Source organism: Notamacropus eugenii, chromosome 1 (assembly GCF_028372415.1).
Source record: "Notamacropus eugenii isolate mMacEug1 chromosome 1, mMacEug1.pri_v2, whole genome shotgun sequence".
Classification (NCBI taxonomy): domain Eukaryota; kingdom Metazoa; phylum Chordata; class Mammalia; order Diprotodontia; family Macropodidae; genus Notamacropus; species Notamacropus eugenii.
In genome coordinates, this window is record NC_092872.1 from 507,903,993 (window position 1) to 507,915,750 (window position 11,758).

Genomic DNA, 11,758 nt, shown 5'->3' on the forward strand with positions numbered 1-11,758 from the left:
CCCATTCAAAAGTAGGGCATATGGGAACGAGGAAGGCAGGGGAGTAGAAGGAAGAAATGGAGAATGTTTCTGTCGTGTCCATGATTTGGCATGTGAAATTCAGTTTCATACCCATTAGGAGAGAATCATTTTCTACCCTGAGCAGAAACACAGAGTCCCTACCTGGTTCCCAGGATGAAGATTTCATTTAGTCTGGGCCCCTGTTCTCTTCTCCATTAAATTTCCCAGGCCTGGCCTGGCAGGCTCCTGCATCTTCAGAAATGAAGCAGAGTTCCCTCCAGAGTCTCAAGCTGAAGGAAACATTGATTGGCTTCAAACTCAGTCTGAGGAATATTAGGGTACTCCAGGACAATAGTTTCAGAAAATGTGTATTATGTTCCAATTCGTACTGGCTTAAAAGATTTAGAGAGAGAGAGGAAAAAAAAAAACCTTTGGTCTGATATACAGTTCAGTGAAAAATTAATAGTTGCATCTGGTTTTGTGTTCAGCAAATTTGCATAATGGATTCTGGCTTTGGGTTCCTGGATCAGGCCAAGTTCCTGCTATTCTCGCCACTTCCATCCATATTTGGGAAATTCACAGCCATTTGACGCGGGCATTTAAGGGACAATCTCTAACTCAGAATTTAAGACCTAAAAATGACTTCTGAGATCATTTGATACACTCAATTTTATTTTATAATTCGAGAAACTGAGGCCCAAAGAGGGAAGTTTACTTTCCCCAAGGTCACATAGCTGATAAGAAGCTAAACTGAAATTAGGACTTATGTCTCCAAACTTCCAGATTGAATTCTTTCTGTAACTGCCTTCATCTCAGTTACACAGAATTTCCTGGGTGGCCAGGCCTTCTAGGGGTCATTAAGTCCATTTCACCACCTCTAGGCAGTCATGTGCTGAATTCAACCTAAACCCATTCATAGTGAACCCACCCTCTGTGGTGGTGCCTTTTCTTCTGGGTGTCTGCACCCGTGACGGAACCCTGATTTACCCAAGGTTGTCTTTCCTTTCACTGGCCAAGTCTGGGCTGGATTGTTTCTGCTCCCAACGCCAACTCAGGGGTGGGGTCTCAGGCCAGCGAATGAACCAACAGGATGTTCTTGGCTGAGATGGCTGATTCATTTTTGATTCATAAAAATAAACAGATAGTAAGACATCTGTCTGGGCCAACCAGGCATCATCTGCGGGAGGAGCGCCTCAATGGATGACACTTCAGAGCACTCCACTATGTCAGCCCTGTTCGCCTCACCGATTTATCATGATTGCTGTCACTAATTCCAGCTCTATAAAACCCAAGGGAACATTTGCAATATGACTCCAGTAACCTTACGGTGGAAATACCTTCAGCTTCCAACCAGTTGGAGAGAACAGCTTGGTGCTTCTTTGGTTTTCAGTCACCTTTTTTCCTTTCATTTCGAATTATTCATCTAGCTGTGAGAGGTCAAAAAAGGCATCTTTTCTCTTCCTTATCCTCAGCTCAGCTATGCTAGACAAGTGACATTTATTAAAGTTCCTCCCCCAAATGTGTGACTAGCTCTCATTTTTTCTATTCAAATGAATTAAACAAGCATTAATTGAGCACCTGTCAGGTACCTGGAAGGCAACTGAATGGCACAGTGGAAAGGAGTGCTGACCCTGGATTCAGGAAGACTCATCTTTGTGAGTTCAAAGACTCTTACTGTCTGTGTGACCTGGACAAGTCACTTAATGAGGTTGACCTCAGTTTCCTAATCTGTAAAATGAGCCTGAGAAGGAAATGGCAAACCACTTCAATATCTCTGCCAAGAAAACCCCAAATGGGGACATGAAGAGTCAGAAACGAGTGAAAAACGATTGAACAATAACATGTGCCTAGTGATGTGCTCAAAGACAAAAATGAAACCAGTACCTAACTGCCTTCAGGGAGCTCATATTCTGTTAGGGGAAAATAGCATATACACAGGGGGAAGTAAATACCCAGTAATTATGAAGTTGTTATTCTTTGTGATTTGTATTTTTTTTCCAGAGAGCTAGGCTACAAAGTGGGGGAACAGTCTCTTAGAGGAGGTGGAGCTGTGGCAGAGCCTTAAAGGAAGTTAGAGGTTCTACAAAGAAGAAGGGATTACATTCCTGGCAAGGTTACCCTCTGTGCCTAAGGCACAAAGGCAGAAGGTAGATTGTCATACAGAGAGAACATCTGGTCTGTTTGGAGCAAAGGGAATATGACAAAGAGTAATGAGAAATTACCCTGGGAAAAAAAGGGGGTGGCAGGGTAGAACCAGCTTCTAAAGTGGGAGCAAAACCAAAGCAGGGGGACTATGTGTCTTATTGCTTAGGGTTCCTAAATTACTCTCTCCTCCAGCAACCCTGTGAAACAGAAGCATGAACACACCCAGCTGATAGAAGGGAGATGTGAAATTCAGAGACCTGAAGTGACCTGTGTGTCAATACAAAGCTAGCACTGCCACCTTCATGCCCAGTAGTCAGTTCAGGTTCCCACAGAGTGACTGATGACTTCTCCTTTCAGGGTTCTAGAGCTATTCTGGAGGGCCAAGATTTCTAATACAATGGTTCCGATCTGGTATGCTCGCCAATATCAATTAGCTAGGAGTTAATTAGCTTTTTTTAAAAGAGATATTTCCTGAGATGCTATAGTAAGAACAAATGGTACAAAAATATTCCTCCCTAAAAAAGTCTGGGACACATTCTTCCATAAGTACATACAAAATCCAGGGGAAAGTAAGTTCAAGTTTAGAGAGTCCACATGGCGAAGATGTAATCCATCACTTATGGTTGGATGGAAGTCCTTTTATTTATTCAATCCTGGAGTCCTCTTGAATTCCCCTGAGGTATGTATAGCTCTCTGCTAGGCCCCAGTGGCAGAGACCAAGTAGAGTCCTGAAACTGCATTTCTCCCTACCTTGAAGAGGCTACATCCACTAAAGCTAACTTTCTAGGTGTGTCTAGTTAGTCATCTCTAAGCTCCCAGACTGTTGCACCATTTGTTACTGGTACAGGCTCTTGTATGACATAATCAATGGGACAGGGGAAGGGGAGAGAGGAGTGTGACATTTCCCTCTGGGCTCATCACTCTTGACCTTCCTCTCCCTTTGCTACCCTCTGGTTATAGGTTCAAAGGTCTGGCTCCTCAAAGCCACCCCAAAGCTTGACTCTCAAAGCTGCAATGTTCCTACTGGAATCTCCTTCTCTGATAATGCATAAGCCCTGAGTATGTCTAATTCTTCCTACCAATTCCAATATATTTCATCATCTGATTTCATCCAGTGACTCAGAGGGCTTCCCTCATTTCCATGTTGTTAGTTGGGTTGTTCACACCTACTTTATGATTTTAATTGACTGACTGATTTCAATGAGGTATCTAGAAATTATTTACATCTATTTTATATCTTTGATCAATCCGGTAACCTGAGGTGGGATAGTAAGTAATCAGCCTTTGACTGATTCTCTAACTCAGACACACAAGATTTTAACCTGATAAAGATATCAAAAGGGCAGTTATGTGGCACAGTGGTTAGAGTAACAGGCTTGGAGTCAGGAAGACTCATCTTCATGAATTTGAATGTAACCTCAGACTTACTGACTGCGTGACCCTTGGGCAAGTCATTTAACCCCATTGGCCTCAGTTCCTCATCTGTAAAATGAACTGGAGAAGGAAATGGCAAACCTCTTCAGTATCCTTATGAAGAAAACCCCAAATGGGGTCACAAAGAGTTGAATATGACTGAAAACAATTGAACAAGATATGTCAGAGAATCAAGTATCACAATAGATACATTATTTGGGATGGGGAGTGTGGAGACACTCTTCTTACACTAATAAATGGCAGAGCCATTTTCTGGCCCTAAATCAAGTGCTTTTCCCATTACACTCACCATGCTCCCTCTTGCTGAATGCCATTCCACAAGCCAGCAACTACTTCTCTAAGGGAGCTGTTGATGAGAAAAATCAGTTTCTATTCCATCTCCTGTGTGATCCACTGGATTATCATCCAAGTTGGGAATCCAAGTTCTTTCTTGTTTATGATGGGTAATGATGTATGAACACAGTCTTGAGTTCCATTTTTAAAAAAGCTTGTTTTGTCGGTAAATTGAGAAAAAAAAAATATGAACATCAACCCAAGGAAATGAAATGCATCACTTTTCTTTTTCACATTCATTTTCCTGGCAGGAAAGTCTTCTATGGAATTAACCATTTTGAGGAACCAATGTGGCTGAATAGACTGGCCAAGACAAGGGTTTGAGAAGTGTGGCTTAGTAAGCCAGATCATGGTGTTATGGAAAAAGTCCTGAATTGTGAGTGAGAACTGTATGCTGATCCTGACCCTCTGACTAGCTCATCTGGTGACCTAAGAATAGTCATTTCAGCACTCTCTGCCTCAGCTTCTACATCTGTAAAGGGACCATGACTGGACTAGTGATATCATGGTTGTAGAGAACTCCCAGAAGAAGAAACTCCCATTAACTCAGGTGAGAACCTTCTTTGCAACTAAAAGGTTGAGGTTTGCCCATGGTCATGAATATTGGCTGGTCTGAGTCAGAGATGTGGCTGGGAAGTCAGTTCTTCCTGATTTTAAGGCCAGCTCTTTTCGCAGTACACTATGCTAAGTTTCACATGTGTAAAATGTAGATTTAATACCTGTTCTGCCTGCTTCACAGAATTAAACAGTTTTAGTTCATCAGTTAAATGCTTTGTAATGTCTGGATTATCTTGAGAAAGTTATACTACCAGTCTGTGGTTCAGTTTTCTTGTCTATATTATAACATGATGGAAATGGATTAATCAACCTCAAAGATTCTTCTGAGCTCTAGATCCTAAAAACCTGAAAATAAACATTTATTAATTGCATATAGGATTCAAGGTACTGGAGAGACAGAAATGAAAAAGGACATAGACTTGCCCTCAGGGGGCCTACAATTTCACAGGGAAGATATGGCATGTCTACAGTTAAGTGGGATTCTATAAGGTGGGTTGTGATAGGGGGAAAAGAGAGATCCAGACAGAGAACTCCAGAAAAAATTTGAGGAGGGGGAGATCACTTTTAGCTGGGGAATCTGGAAAGACTTCATGGATGAGGTGAAACCTGAGCAAAGCCTTGATGGAAGAATTCAATAATGGACTCTTATAGAGTCCATCATGAAGGAATGCAGCACATCTGGAGAAGGCCAGATGAGATGGAGAATATCAAACATGAGCATGTGTTTGGGGAAAAAAAACCACAATAGAAGGTATTATGAAGTCATCATCATTGGCTTTCTGAAGGGGAGGAACCTCAGCCTTCACTGGGTCACAGGGTCAAGGGATCTCAGAACACATCTAGTCCAACCCCATTATTTTTCACTTGAGAAAACTAAGACCCAGGGTGATGGTGACTTGCTCAAGATTATGTATAAGAGAGGTAAGATTTGAATTCAGGCAAGATCTGACTCCAGCACCTCTCCTCTTTCCCACATATCCTCTTTCCATTGGACCACACTGCCACTTCCTCCTGTAACTAACAGCTTAGTGGCCCACACATTTCTTAAATGCCTGGGCTATTTTGATGATGTTGATGTCTGACTTCTATCTAGTTCCCCTGCTTTTATTTTTTCTGATTTAGTAATAGTGCTCTTTCCTATTCCTATTCCTATATTCCCATAATATATATTTCCTATATATTATGGGAACTTATAGAGTCTTACAAATGCAGAAAGAATACATATGGATTGAGTCATGGTTCTGAGACTTATTTCAACAAGGCTTTCTGATTTTGTTGATCTGAGTCTCCTCCCACTGGTACAGATCTCAGGCCCTCTCCAATGTAGTTAATGATCTTTCAGAATTGCCATGACCTCCAACCTTCTTCCCCCCTCATAAAAAACATCAGCACCAACTGCAGCCAACCTGGGGATGAGTTTCTCCAAACATAGGCATGTCCTCAGATAATATCATCATCGTTGCTGATATTTATTCTAAGCTGTCATTTATATAGTGCCTACTATGTGCCAGGTACTAAACACTTTAAGCATATTATCTGATTTGATCCTCACAACAACCCCGGGAGGGAGGGAGGGAGAGGAGGGAGGAAAGGAGGCATTATTATTATCCCCATTTTAAAACTGAGAAAATTGAGGCAGACAGAAGTTAAGTGATTTGCCCAGGGTCACACAGCTAGTAAGTATCTGAGGTTAGATTCCAACTCAGGTCTTCCTGACTCTAGGCCCTATTCACTGCGCCACCTAGATGCTCTGTGGGTTAGGGAGGCACATGGGAAAGATCCTTAAAAAGACTTACTATAAGTTGCTTTGTAACTGAGAGGTACACAGGACAAATGTGTACTCTCCTTCACTTGCCATTCTGGAAACAGCCATTGGGACGGCAGGAATCTAGGACTTTTAAGCTACAAAGAGAGATGCAGGATAAAACCCAGGACACAGCCATTTACCAAAGGAGACCAAGGGAAAGAATGCTGGACTGAAGATACTCATTAGAGAGGGGAAACTTAGTTTATTAGGTGCCTGAGCTCCACGCTTCTTTAGCCTTGTTTTAGTGTCAAAGTAGATAATTTGCCAACAACAATAAAAATAAATTTAGTAGCTGAACCCTTTAATAAAGTGAATAACCATCCCTCAATTCATCTAGTATGGAATAGATATAGAAGGAATTTCTAGACACTTTCCTGCCCCCTCTGTCATTTTACAGAAGAAAAAAATGAGACCCAGAGAACAGAAGTGATTTGTCCAGGGACACATAGTCAGTTTGGAAGTTCTACTTCTCTTGGGCAAAGTTTTCTTAAAATAAAGCCTACAAATACAAAAAGATTCCCACCCCTACCAGGAGGAATCTGGGCCATAGTATTAATGAGTGACAGGGCCTTGGACAAATAAATTTCTCAACAACTATCTGCTTAATGAACAAATGAAAATCCCAAACGATGATTATTCCCAGATGACCAATATTAAAGTGAATGCAGAAGTATAAAACCCATGGCTGGTGAATTTGGCCTACAAAACTCCTGAAAGCAGCCTGAACCAGACTAAAATGTAATTGGAAAATATGGAACAAGATAAATTGAAATACAATAAGACATAGATAATATAACATTTTAAAATTAAATCAATGTACAGTCCACAGGGATCTTTATTTATGGGGTAGTGGCCCCTGTTTCTAGTTGAGTCTGACACCACTGATCTAGGGGATGGAATGTGGAACTTGGTCAGAAAGACCTGGGTTCAAGTCCTATCCCTGACCCACTGTCGTTGAGTGACTCTGGGCAAGTTCTTTTGACTCTGAACCTTAGATTCCTCATCCATAAAATGTGAATAATGATGCCTGCAATTCCTTCCAGCACAGTGTAAAGATCCAGCCTCAGAGTCAGGAAGACCTGGGTCAAACTCGGATACATGCTGACCATAGGGCTCTTGGGTAAGTCACTTTTTATGAGGCTCATATAAAACAATGGATGATTACATTTTTTCCGAACTTTAAAGTGGGATGGCCTGGAGATGACTCTGTGCTCTTGAGGACTGTGCAACTTCTCGTACGTCCAACCAAATTGGTATGACTTCATCTACTAGATGGTGATGGACGTAGTGTTTGTCATCTGAGGAAGGACAGTCAGTATAAAGAGGGTCACTGTCAAGGAGGTGGTGACAAATTTTGTCAGTCACAGAGGCTCAGAAGTCTGTCTCCAAAGTCACAAAGATGCAATCAGTATTAAGGGAGGAGGAAAGAAGAAAGTCATAGCAATGAAATCACAGATTCCTAAAGTATTGAATTATGAATGGTGGTAAGCCCTGTTTCTATGCCACTTCCTTTGAGTCTGAAAGGCCTAGTAGAGGTACCTTTTCTTTCTTTTTTAAAAAACTATTGTATTTTATGTTTAGGATCATATTTTCCACCTCCCAGCTTCCTACCCTTTCCCCACCTCAAAATAAGAAAACAAGAAAAACAAATATCTACAGTCAGGCAAAACAACCTCCCACATAGGCAGTTTCCAATAAACAAAAATAGATAAAAAAAAGTACAGGTAGGTGGATGAATAAATAAATAACATTTAAAAAATATGCCTCAATCTACATTCCAAATTATCACCTCTCTATGTAGAGATAGGTATCATGTTTCATCATGAATCTCCTGGAACTGTGGGTCATGATCATGATGTGGGTCAGAATTTTCAAAGTTGTTGGTTATTATATTATACATTATTCTTCTGGTTTTGCTCACTTCACTTGCATCAATTCATATAAGTCTTCTCAGGTTTCTCCAAAACCATCATTTCTTGTAACATAATAGGACTTCATCCTATTCATAAACCATAACTTTTTTAGCCATTCCCTAATTGACGAGTACTCCCTAGGTCTCTAATTCTTTGCCATCACAAAAAGAGCTTCTATAAATTATTTTTGTATTTATGGGACTTCTCTTCTTGCCTTGGAATCTTTGGACCTAATACAATTCTGTTCACTGGGTAAATAGCTTTTTCAGCACAGTTCTGAATTGCTTTCCAAAATGACCAGATTATTTCATAGTTCCACCAACAATGCATTAATGTACCTATTTTCTCACAGCCCCTAGAGCATTTGTCATCTTCTGTTTTTATCAAACTTTGTCAGTCTGATGAGTATAAAACAGAACCTCAAGAGTTGTTTTAATTTTCATTCTCTAATTATTAGTAATTTAGGTGATTTAAAAATGTTGATAGTTTGTGAGTGGTGGAGATTGATGGGAAGATATTTTCAAAGCAGGTCACAGAGATTAAGATATGACTACCATCTCTTTCCTGAGAATAACACACAAACCAAGCAGGCTATATACAAGATAAATAGGAAATAGTTAACAAAGGGAAAGCACTGGAATTAAGAGGGTCAGGGAAAGGCTTCCTGAAGGAGATAAGACTTTAGCTGAGACTTAAAGGAACTCAGAAAGGTCAGTAGTTGGAGTAGAGGAATGAGGGCATTCTATGCATAGGTAACAACCTCAGAGAATTCTGGGGCCAAGAGATCAAATGACTTAGTGGAACAACCAGGAGGCCAGTGTTACATTGCAGAGTAAGGTGTAAGAATACTAGCAAGGGAGGAGGGGGCTAGACTATGAAGGGCTTTGAATGTCAAACAATATTTTGTATTTGATTCTGGAGGCAGTAGGGAGTCATTGGAGTTTATAGAGTAGGGAGGCGTGACATGATTAGATTTTAGGGAATTCACTTTAGTGGTTGAACAGAAAATGGATTGGAGTGGGGAGACACTTAAGGCAGCCTGTCCCCTCAGCAGGTTATTGCAGTAATTAAGGCATGAATGAGGTGATGAGAGTTTGCACTAGAGTAACCGGCAGTGGCAAAGGAGAGAAGGGGGCATATTCAAGGAATGTTGCAAGGGTGAAAGTGGCAGATCTTGGCAACAGCTTAGATATGAAGAGCAAGGGAGTAAGAATCCAGGATAATTCCCTGGTTTTGAATCTGAGGGGCTGGGAGGATGGCCTTCTACAACAATAGGGAAGGTGGGAGGTGGAGAGGGCTTGAGGGAAAGATAAAGAGTTCTATTTTGGTCATATTGAGTTTAAGATATCGGACATCTAGTTCAAGATGTAGGAAAGACATTTGGAGATGTGAGATTGGAGATCAGCAGAGAGACTGGGACAGGAAAGGTTAGATTTGGGAATCATCAGTATAAAGATGGTAATTAAATCCATAGGAGTTGATGAGATCATCAAGTGAAGTAGTATAGAGGGAGAAGAAAAGAAGCCCCAGGACAGAACCTTGAGGGACATCTAAGGTTAGAGGGCTTTACCTAGAGAAAGATCCAGCAAAGTAGACAGAGAAGGAGCAGTGTGAGGTGTAGGAAGAAAACCAGGAAACTTGTATCTCAAAAATCTAAAGAGAAGACAGTATCAAGGAGGATTCCACCAACCCATGGATATGATCAAGCATATCCAATGCTGGCCCTTTGACAAAAGCTGAGCTTCTATCCAATTTATGAGTCCATGGACAAGTCATTTAACCTTTAAGTCCTCTTGCTATCTCTCTAAGCCCATAAGCCCTGGACCAATGAAATCACAGTTCCAAAAGGAAGCACTCATTTAGAGCCCACCAGAACAAGTGGCAAACCACTCCACTATCTTTGTCAAGAAAACTCTATATAGGGAGAGTCAGACATAACCAAACAATTGAACAGCACAACAAATCACTTAGGATCTTTGGTCCTCAGTTTCATTATCTTCCCAATGGAGCAAGTCCCTGAGTATCTAAGTCCCTTTGGGTATCTAAGGAAAGTAACAATCTAGGAAATAGCTTATGTTTTTAACAAAGAACTAAATGATTGCATGAGAGGTAGCATGTAGTAGAGGATAGTGGTTAGCCTTACAAGGTTCAAAATTTTCTTCTATCACATACTAGTTGTGGGATGCTGAGCAAGTTACTTATGTTCCCATATCCCCCCAGCAATCCTCTAAGTTGCATGCAGAGAAGGTGCCAACTTGAACTGACAGAGAAATTTTTTCACAGAGAACAACCTATGCCAATGAAATCAGAGGTCCAGTACATAAAACAATTGCAAAGTGTTTGCTCAATAATAAACTTATAAGGTAGGGATTGTATTTATTTTAGAGATGAAATAACTGAATCATTAGACTGTGAGCACAGACTGTCTTCTGCCTCTTTTTGTACACACCCTAGCTCTAGCTATGGCAGCCAGCAAGCTCAGACCTCCAGAAATCAACCACGTCCTAGAATAACATCAGGAGGAGATGAGATCTGAGATCATTAGCAAAGTCAGTCTGTCACCAATGGTGTGGATCATCTGGAGATGACCATGTGCTAAACCTCCCAATACAGATTCACCATAGCAAGAGCAAAGTGAAATTTCAAACTGGATGGGACAAGACTGAGACCCAGAGAGAAGAAGCCCAAGGCTAACAGGTGGTAATTAGCAGAGCTAATCTTTGAACGCAGGTCCTCTGGCTCCGAGTCAGTGTTCTTTCTGCTACACCACACTCACACTTATTTAGCCTTTTGTGATTTATAAACCACTTTACAAACATCTTGGTGGATCCTCACTCTTCACTCAACAATTGCATCATCACCCAATACCTGAGGCAAAATTCCTCTCTCTAACATCCTGCATAAGTGATCCTGTAGCCTCTACTTGAATTCAAACTTCCCCAAACCAGGTAAACCCATTGTAATCACGCTTCTGGTTATATCACCTAAAGTATAGTCAGAAATACAGGAGTGCGGTTTAAATCTTTGCGCTTCCCCAGATGACCTGTGTGACTTTGGGTAGGTCACTACCATCTCTATGACTCAATTTTGTCATCTGTAAAATGAAGACGTCAGACTGGATCATCTCTAAGATCTGTTCCACTCTAAATCTTGCCAGTTTATGGATTTGGAGTAAATAGACATGAGTCTAAGTCTTGGGGTTGAGTGCCCTTGAATTTGAACTTGGGAAACTCCCTTAACCTTCCTCAGCCTCAGTCGCCTCATCTGTAAAGTGAGAGGGCTGGGCTAGATGTTCTCTAAGTTTCCTTCTAGCACTAAATCCTATCATCCTGTACATTCATAATCAGGAGACCTACATTCACCTCCGATTTTTGCCATTTGCTTGGTATATGTCCTTCGGCAAACCACTTCCCTATTGGAGCCGGTATCTTTATCTTTGCAATGGGCATAATAATATTTCCCTTAAGTGCCTCACTGGGCTATTGTGAGGATCAACTGAGATAATGGATGCGAAATGTCATATAAATGACAATTATTATTATTATAACCAATTATCAAGTCACTAACC

At 41.0% G+C, this 11,758-nt stretch overlaps 1 long non-coding RNA gene across 4 annotated transcripts; it reads left to right on the forward strand.

The window, feature by feature from the left end:
* Window positions 1-3,069: 3,069 nt before the first annotated feature.
* LOC140519925 (uncharacterized) lies at window positions 3,070-11,008 on the forward strand. 4 transcript variants are annotated; one of them, XR_011972328.1, is made up of 4 exons: window positions 3,070-3,204; window positions 4,164-4,462; window positions 7,321-7,397; window positions 10,645-11,008. It is a non-coding gene; the product is annotated as an uncharacterized lncRNA (long non-coding RNA). The 4 variants fall into 4 exon arrangements; XR_011972326.1 differs by lacking the exon at window positions 3,070-3,204 and adding an exon at window positions 3,804-4,030; XR_011972327.1 differs by lacking the exon at window positions 3,070-3,204 and adding an exon at window positions 3,804-4,022.
* The last annotated feature ends 750 nt before the right edge of the window (window positions 11,009-11,758 follow it).